Source organism: Manis javanica, chromosome 1 (assembly GCF_040802235.1).
Source record: "Manis javanica isolate MJ-LG chromosome 1, MJ_LKY, whole genome shotgun sequence".
In the NCBI taxonomy this organism is placed as follows: domain Eukaryota; kingdom Metazoa; phylum Chordata; class Mammalia; order Pholidota; family Manidae; genus Manis; species Manis javanica.
In genome coordinates this window covers 2564646-2574673 of record NC_133156.1, presented here as the reverse complement: position 1 = coordinate 2574673, position 10028 = coordinate 2564646, and the positions used below count along the sequence as shown (strand labels likewise).

General features: G+C 38.5%; 1 pseudogene; it reads right to left on the bottom strand.

Moving 5' to 3' along the window:
- Nucleotides 1-2616: 2616 nt before the first annotated feature.
- LOC140848805 (olfactory receptor 7A10-like) lies at nt 2617-3559 on the bottom strand (annotated as a pseudogene).
- Between the last annotated feature and the right edge of the window lie 6469 nt (nt 3560-10028).

Here is a 10028-nt window from a genome sequence, read left to right as displayed (position 1 = left end):
TGCCACCATCTTGGCTCCTCCTATTGAATATGATCCATTTTAAAAATAAAAAGACAAATGCCCTCATTTCACTTGACACCCCTCCAAACTTCATCATTGTTTTCCTACTCTAACTGTAAAAGACCTCGGATTTGTTCTACTTTTATTGAAAGCACCTTATGCCTCTTTCTTCTGCTAAGTGGGCTTCCATCACTTGTCAATAATTATCCATGCATTGCTTAATTCAGTGTTCACCTTTCTTCTTAGAATCATAAATAAATTGGTTAGTTAATGGAAGTGAACACCTGTAGAGATCTCCAGGCTCTGAGCTACACTGGTGGCTGTCATCGTCCTCAGGTATACATGCTTGCTTTTGATCCTCTCTGACCCTTTCCTTCATTAGCTACTGGGCTCTTGGACACACCTGGTTGGGAATGCTGAGAACAAGGGCTCCAGGTGGAAGTCCAAATTTCTCCTGGGTGGTAGAAGATGAAACTGAAGCTCTCTCCCAGTTAGATAGCAGGAAGGCATGAAGCATGCATCCCAGAGCCTAATTTAAAATTTAAAAGCAACAACTAGATCATGTCTGGCCCAAGGTGGCACATGCTGATCACAGCTCCCTGTCTGCTCATTAGGCACATTTCCCTCATGTTACTCCAGCCTCTAAGCACATGATTTCCCTGTGGGACACTGGTCTGGACGTAAAGGAAAGTTTTCCTAGAGATTCTGGGTTCTCAATAGACCAGTTTAAAATCAAGTAAATCCAGTTTTGATTAGTTTTTCCTCATGATTTCTGCAGGCTTTCAGAGGTCTAAGCTGCAGGTACCATATCCCAAAATTGATTTAAATTTTTTTGGATATTTTAATACTGAGCACCCTTCCTGAATTTGTTCCCTTTAATCTTCAAAATATTAATGTGTGGAGACACAGCCCCTGATATCTACAGAAAATTGCTATTTTCCATTGCAACAAGGGGGATAACTAAATTCCTTTGTTATAAATCTTGAGCCTTACACTGACTGCTCGATACCTTTGCTAAAACAATGAGGGATATTTACTTATACCACCTGATTATAGTTGTCATTTGGGCCCTCATTCTGAAGTATTTAGAATAATAGCCATGTGAAATATATTTAAAATTCTTTTTCACTATAACCTCAGCTTGAAATATAGTAAACAGATTCCTCCCTGGAGAGTACAGAAGGAGCCCAGCCTGTTAACACCTTGCTTTCCACTCAGAGAAACCTACTTTGGGATTCTGAGCTCCAGAATTATAGAAGCATAAATCTTCTTGTTTTAAATCACTAGTGTGGTGATTTTACATTAGATTAGAAATTGGATACAAACATTTTTCCAATGTGATTTTGTTCAGGAGACTTAGATAATGCTTGCCAGTTCATTCATTTAGCATCCCCTGGGTAAAGGCATTTTATGTCATCATACCACGTTATCAAAGGAAGAAATTAAAATCAATTAGGAGATATTATTTATCTGGTAGAGAACTTCTCTTTACATAAATGTAAATGACTTCAGAGTTTGATGTCTTTGAGGTATTAAGTGAGGAAAAGTAACTCATCTTTTAAGTTACATCTACTATTTAATTCAAATATTTGTATCTAAATGTCTACATTCTTTTAATTTCATGTTCCTTCAAGTATTCTTTTCATATCTATCCTTTTCAACTTTCTCTTGTTACTTCTGGCATAAAACATGAGACTGTAAATGTGTCTCAGGTTTGTGTACCTATATGTGTATATGTTCATTTGAAATAAAAATGTATACAAATAAACATACACATGTGCATACATACACCTCTGAATGATATATTTGGCCTCAAAAAATATGTCCATTTCATTTATTTCTTTCAACATTTACCTCAAGTTATGTTTACTCTCCCATATTATCTTCAAAATAAGGAAGTTGAGGCTCAGGGAGCTTCAATTTTTAACAATTATTCTAAAAAACCCTGACAAATTCTACACTTTGTTGCCTGATACACAAATAGGAATATGCCATATGTACTATAATTTTTGTATGGCTTCCTTAATTCAACATACTGTACATTTGAAATACATGCAGTTTATAATATGCAATTATACTCTAATACATTAATTATAAGGGAAAATATCTAGTGGTGCATTAATTGATGTGAGCTCTAGAGCACAGGTAGCAGATTCATGCTGAGCAGGAGCTATCCCTTTAACCTGGAGAATGCAAAATGTCATCAAGGAAGCCTTGGTCATCATGTGTAGTTTATTCATTAGGGGTAGTACAACTCATGAGGATTCTTTTAGTAAAGCAAATGAAAAATTATTTCATATGATGTTCACCTGTGAAAAATTATTTGAAAAACTCCATGTCTTATTAGATAAATGGGAACTACAAGATATTTCGGGTATGTGATTGGGAACAAATGTGAGAAAGTAAGAAAACAACACAGGAAAGGCTGTGGGATATCAGAGAGAGCAGAAAGCTAATAAATTGAGTTATATAAACAGTAAATGAGTTGAAGTCAAAGAAATGGAAATTCATGAAATAAATAGAAAGGACAATACAATACTATATTTCACAGATCAAATAATCACACTTTTTGACTCCGAGGCATTGACATCAGCATTCACGGGCACTTCTTCAGTCCTAGGACATCTGGCCCTTTGTTTCCTCCACAAAGGATCTTTTCAGAGCCCTCTTTATGTATTTGTTCCTGACTCTGTAGCTAATGGGGTTCAGCATGGGTGTGACCACAGTGTACATCACCGAGGCTGCTGCACTTGAGTGTGAGCTGTGCGTATCAGCAGAAGTAACAAACATGCCTAGGCTTGTATTATAAAATAAGGAGATAATAGATATGTGAGATTCACATGTGGAATATGCTTTATGCTTTCCCAAGCTGATGAGATTCCACATAGAGGAAACTAGCTTAGAGTAAGAGTAAAGGATCCCAGTGAGGGAACCACCAGCCAAGAGCCCAGCCATCAGATACACCACCATGTAATTAAGAGAGGTGCCAGAACAGGCAAGTAGGACCACTTGACTGAGTTCACACACAAAAAATGGTAGATTTCCAAGACTGTGCAGAGGGCAGTCATGACATCAATAAACTCAGTAGCAAGGAATTCAGGACACTTATGATCCAGGACACCAGAACCAGCAGTCTGCAGAGCTGGGGGTCCATGATGAACATGTAATGCAGGGGGTAGCAGATGGCCACATACTGGTCATAGATTATTACAGCCAGAAGGAAGTTGTCCAAAATCCCAAAGATTATGGAAAAACACATCTGGCTGATGCATTCTTCATAGGTTATGACTTTTCTTTTGTTCTGTATTTTCACCAACATCTTGGGGATGGTGGTGGAGGTGAAGCAGATGTCCACAAAGGACAGGTTGGAGTGGAAGAAGTACATGGGTGTGTGCAGGTGGGAGTCTGAGCTGACAGCCAGGATGAGAAGCAGGTTCCCAAACACAGTGATCAGGTACATGGACAGGAAAAACCCAAATAGGAGGGGCTGCTGTTGCAGTTCACTTGAAAATCCCAGAAGAAGAAACTCTGAAAATCCTGTAAGGTTCCTTTGATCCATGTGTGGGAGGTGCTTACCAAGATACAGAAATATAAATGACAAATTTTCACACAATCAAGCATTAGTGATGTAGCATAAATACTACCATTTCTATTTTAGAGTCAAGAAAATAACTCCAATGTATGTTGAGGTCTAGTCCCATTGAGAACATCCCTGGTGCCATTTCTCAGTGGGATTTCCTTTCCTACTTTTGGCCTGTTGCTCAAGCAGAATGTATGCTACTGTTTGATTGGGAATAGTTTTCATTTATTTGATAAGTACGTATTGAATGTAGATCAAGTTCTAGGGTCTGTCTTGGCAATGAGTATGGAGAGCTGAACACGAAAGTCCCTATAATCCAATAATAGAGAAAGAAAAAAGCAAATAAAAATAATCGAATAACATGTCCCTTCATTATAAGAGCTATGAAGAAAAAGAATGCAGGTATAAAGGACAGAGTGGGTGGGCTATTTTTTTGCTGGGTGTTCAGGCAATAACTGCAAAGAAGGTGACATGAACAGAAACCTCAAGGAAGATAGGACAGGATATGGGGGTTATCTGGAGAAGTGGCTGCCCAGCTGAGGTCCTTCCATTGCCAAGGCCCCAGGGAAGGTGCTTGTTTCAGAAAACTGAGGCTCAAAAGGCAGTCAGTGTGTGAAGGGGGATGAGCAAGAGGGAAAGTATCAAGCTGTAGTGTCAGAGGATGCTGAGGGGCAAAGTGGCCAGCCTGCGAGCTGCAAATCCAAACCACAAGGTGATGCCCCCTCACCCAGTCAGAATGGCCACTCTCCAAAAGACAAGAATTAACAAGTGTTAATGAGGATGTGGAGAAAGGGGGCCCTTTTGCTCTGTAGGTGGAATGTATATTGGTGCAGCCACTATGGAGGTTCCTCCAAAATTAAAAATAGTAATACCATGTGACCCAGGAGTTCCACTTCTGGGAGTTTACCCAGAGAAATTGAAATCATAAATACATAAAGAAACATGTACACCTACATTTATTGTATCATTATTTAAAACAGCCATTATATCAATGCATCCAAAGTGTGCATTAATAGATGAGTGCAAGTAGGAAGTGCATTAATATATACATGTGGAATATTACAAAGTTATAAAAAGTAATCTACTATGTCATAGTCCAGCGGCATCCAAGCCCTTCCCCCACCCCAGCTCACAGCAGGGAGAAAGAGAAACAGAGCAGGGAGGGGCTGAAAGCCTAGTACTGCTCAACATCCAGCCCTGGAGATCTGCTTTGGGAGCACAAACCTACACTGCATAGTGCTCTGGAGATTAGTGGGGTTGAGAAGCCAAAACAGGCAGAATACTTGGAGAGACTGAGATTCCAGCCATTTGTGGACAACAGGGATCCACACACGGCCACTCTGGGACACAGGAAAGGTGGGTATTCTGAGAGGCTTCCTAGCAGCAAGAGGGCTGCTGAAGGAGTGGAGTTTGCCTGGAGCTTGCTGCTCAGGAGAAGGGATAGGTGGACAAGGTTGTCTGGGTGCACTCCACCCAGCAGGTTGGGAACTTTGAGGAGCTTCAGGCGATCTATCCCCCTGCCTGGCTACTCAGCTCTGAGGATCCCCACTGTGATGTGCAGCCTGCTTTTGCCTTCCTCATGGCCTGCTGGCACCAGCTCGCAAACTGGCAGTCCCTGCCGTGGCATCAGGCCAGCCAGAGGGAGGCCCTGCCTATGGCAGCTACAAACACAAAGCACAGACACTTACACCTGTGTGCTCGGCCCACTGGTTCTGACAGTGGAGACAGGCACTGCAGCCAGGAAGCAGGAAACATCTCTTTCTTCCCCCAAGGCACCAGCACTGACCCCTGTGACCCCTGAAATCATTCCAGGGGTTGAGCGACTCCACAGACTAGAGCTTCTGCTCACCAGAGGGCGCCACATAGAAATATGAAATGTAAAAGGAACCTGGTTCAAATAAAAATATCACAAACATCAGAAAAACAGCCAAATGAAAATGAATTCACCAATCTTCCTGAAAGAGAGTTCAAAATAAAAATCATAAACATGCTCATGGAAGTACAGAAAAATATTTAAGAACTCAGGGATGAATTTAGGTCAGAGACTCAATCATTGAGAAATTCAATATCTGAAATTAAACATATAATGGAGGGATATAAAAGCAAATTAGATGTAGTAGAAGAGACAGAAAATGGAATAGAAATTAGAGAAGAGGAATACAAAGAAGCTGAGGCACAGAGAGAAAAAAGGATCTATAAGAATGAAAGAATATTGAGAGAACTGTGTGACCAATCCAAATGGAACAATATTCATATTATAGGGGTACCAGAAGAAGAGAGAGAAAAAGGGATAGAAAGTGTATTTGAAGAGGTAATTGCCAAAAACTTCAACAATCCGGGGAAGGAGATAGTCTCTCAGGCTATGGAGATCCACAGATCTCCCAACACAAAGGACCCAAGGAAGACAACACCAAGACATTTAATAATTAAAGTAGGAAAGATCAAGGATAAATACAGACACATAAAAGCAGCCAGAGAGAGAAAAAAGATCACATACAAGAAAAACCCAACAGGCTATCATCAGATTTCTCAACAGAAACCTTACAGGCCAGAAGAGAGTGGCATGATACAATTAATGCAATGAAACAGAAGGGCCTCGAACCAAGAATACTCTACTTGGCAAAGTTATTTAAATTTGAAGGAAGGATTAAACAATTTCCAGATAAGCAAAAGGTGAGAGAATTTACATCCCATGAACCACCTCTGCAGTGCATTTGGAGGGACTGCTATAGATGGATGTATTCCTAAGGCTAAATAGCTATCACCAGGTGAAACAAAACCACAGGAAAGTAAAACAATTAATTACTAAGGAGATGCAAAATCAAATCAACTACCCCCAAAGTCAATCCAGGGATAGATAAGGAGTGCAGAATATGATACCTAATATATAAAAATGGAGGAGGAAGAAAAAAGGAAGAAGAAAAGAATTTTTTGGTTGTGTTTGTAATAGAATACTGAGTTAAATTAGACTTTTAGATAGTAAGGGAATTACCCTTGAACCTTTGATAAACATGAATCTAAAGCCTGCAATGGCAATAAGTACATACCTATCGATAACCACCCCAAATTTAAATGGTCTGAATGCACCAATCAAAAGACATAGAGTCACTTTGTAGATAAAATAATAAGACACAACTATATGCTGTCTACAAGTGACTCACTTCAAACCCAAATATATACGCAGACTGAAAGTGAAGGGATGGAAAAAGATATTTCATGCAACTCATAGGGGGAAAAAAGGAGTTGCAGAATTTGTATCAGACAAAATAGACTTCAAAACAAAGAAAGTAACAAGAGACAAAGAAGGACATTACATAATGATAAAAGGGACAGTCCACCAGGAGATACATATCTATGCACCCAACACAGGATCACCTACATGTGTGAAACAAATAGTAACAGAATTAAAGGGGAAAATAGAGTGCAATGCATTCATTTTCGGAGACTTCAACACACCACTCACTCCAAAGGACAGATCAGCCAGACAGAAATTAAGTAAGGGGACAGATGCACTGAACAACATATTAGAACAGATAGATCTAATGGGCATCTACAGAACACTCAATCCAAAAGCAACAGGATACACATTCTTCTCAAGTGCACATGGAACATTTTCAGGAATAGATCATTTACTAGGGTACAAAAAGAACCTCAGTAAATTAAAAAAGATTGAAATTGTACCAACCAGCTTCTCAGACCACAAAGGTATGAAACTAGAAATAAATTACACAAAGAAAACAAAAAAGCCCACAAACACATGGAGGCTTAATAACATGCTCCTAAATAACCAATGGATAAATGACCAAATAAAAACAGAGAACAAGCAATATATGGAGACAACTGAAAACAATAATGCAACACTGCAAAATCTGTGGGATGCATCATAGCCATACTAAGAGGAAAGCATATTGCAATATGCATAAACAGAATCAGATATAAGAAAGGAAAATCACTACAGACACCAAAGAAATACAAAGAATTATGAGAGGACACTATGAAAAGTTCTATGCTAACAAACTGTGTAACCTAGAAGAAATGATAAATTTTTAGAAAAATACAATGTAGCAAGGCTGTCCAAGGAAGAAACAGAAAATCTGAAAAGACAAATTACCAGCAACAAAACTGAATTGGTAATCACAAAACAACCTAAGAACAAGACTCTTGGACCAGATGGTTTCACTGCTAAAAATTATCAAACATTTAGTGAAGACCTAATACCCATTCTCTTTAAATTTTTCCAAAAAGTAGAAGAGGAGGGAATACTCCCAAACTCATTCTACAAGGCCTGCATCACTCTAATATGAAAACCAGACAAAGACACCACAAAAAAGACAATTACAGACCAGTATCCCTGTTGAACATAGATGCAAAAATACTCAAAAAATATTAGCAAACTGAATTCAAAAATACATCTAAAAGATCATCTATCATGATCAAGTAAGATTTATTCCAGGGATGCAATGATGGTACAACATTCAAAATTCCATCAACATCATCCAGCACATCAACAAAAAAAGGACAAAAAACACATGATCATCTCCATAGATGCTGAAAAAGCATTTGACAAAATTCAACATTCATTCTTCATAAAAACTCTCAACAAAATGGGTATAGAGTGCAAGTATGTCAACATAATAAAGGCCATATATGACAAACCCACAACCACCATCATACTTAACAATGAGAAGCTGAAAGCTTTTCCTTTAAGATTGGGAACAAGACAAGGATGCCCTCTCTCCCCACGTTAATTCAACACAATTCTGGAGGTCCTAGCCATGGCAATCAGAAAACACAGAAAAAAAGGGCATCCATATTGGCAAGGAAGAAGTTAACTGTCCTTGTTTGCAGATGACCATATTGTACATAAAAAAACCCTGAAGAATCCACTCCAAAACGACTAGATCTAATATTGGAATTCAGCAAAGTTGTGGGATGCAAAATTAATACAGAGAAATCTGTTGCATTCCTATAGACTAATGATGAACTAGCAAAAAAAGAAATCAGGAAAACAATTCCATTCACAATTGCATCAAAAAGAATAAAATACCTAGGAGTAAACCCTACCAAGAAATTGAAAGACCTATACTCTGAAAACTACAAGACACTCATGAGAGAAATTATAGAGGATACCAATAAATGGAAACACATCCAGTGCTCATGGATAGGAAGAATTAACATTGTCAAAATGGCCATCCTGCCTAAAACAATCTACAGATTCAAAGCAATCCCTACCAAAATACCCACAGCATTCTTCAATGAACTAAAGCAAATAGTTCTAAAATTCCTATCGAACCACAAAAGACACCAAATAGCCAAAGCAATCCTGAGGAGAGAGAATAAAGTAGGGGAGATTATGATCCCTGACTTCAAGCTCTACTACAAAGCCAAAGTAATCAAGACAATTTGGTACTGGTGCAAGAGTAGATCCATAGAACAAGGGAACAGACTAGAAAGCTCAGATAGAAACCCAAGCATATATGGTCAATTCATATATAATAAAGGAACCATGGATATACAATGGGGAAATGACAGCCTCTTCAACAACTGGTGTTGGCAAAATTAGACAGCTATATGCAAGATAATGAAACAGGATTATTGTCTAACCACATACACAAAAGTAAACCCAAAATGGATCAAGAACCTGAATGTAAGTCATGAAACCATAAAACTATTAGAAGAAAACATAGGCAAAAATATATTGAATATAAACATGAGCAACTTTTCCAGAATACATCTCTTAGGGCAAGGGAAATAAAATAAAAAATGAACAAATGAGACTACATCAAGCTAAAAAGCTTCTGTGCAGCAAAGTATACCATCAGCAGAACAGTATGGGAGAATATATTTGTAAATGACATATCTGACAAGGAGTTATCATCCAAAATGTATAAAGAGCTCACATGCTTCAATAGCCAGAAAGCAAATAACCTGATTAAAAATGGGCAGAGTATATGAAGAGACAGTTCTTCAAAGAAAATCGGATGTTCAACAGGTACATGAAAAGATGCTTCACATTTCTAATTATCAGGGAATTGCAAATTAAAACCACAATGAGATATCACCTCATCCCAGTTAGGATGGCCAACATAAGAAAGACTAGAAACAACAAATGCTGGCGAGAATGTGGAGAAAGGGGAATCCTCCTACACTGTTGGTGGGAATGTAAGCTAGTTCAACCATTGTGAAAAGCAATATGGAGGCTCCTCAAAAAACTAGCAATAGAAATACCATTGGACCCAATAATTCTATTCCTTGGAATTTACCCAAGAAAACAGCGTCTCAGATTCAAAAAGACATATGCACCCCTATGTTCTTCGCAACACTATTCACAAAAGGCAAGATATGGAAGCAACCTAAATGTCCATTAGTATATGGATGGATAAAGAAGACATGGTACATATACACAATGGAATACTATTCAGCCATAAGAAAGAAACAAATCCTACCA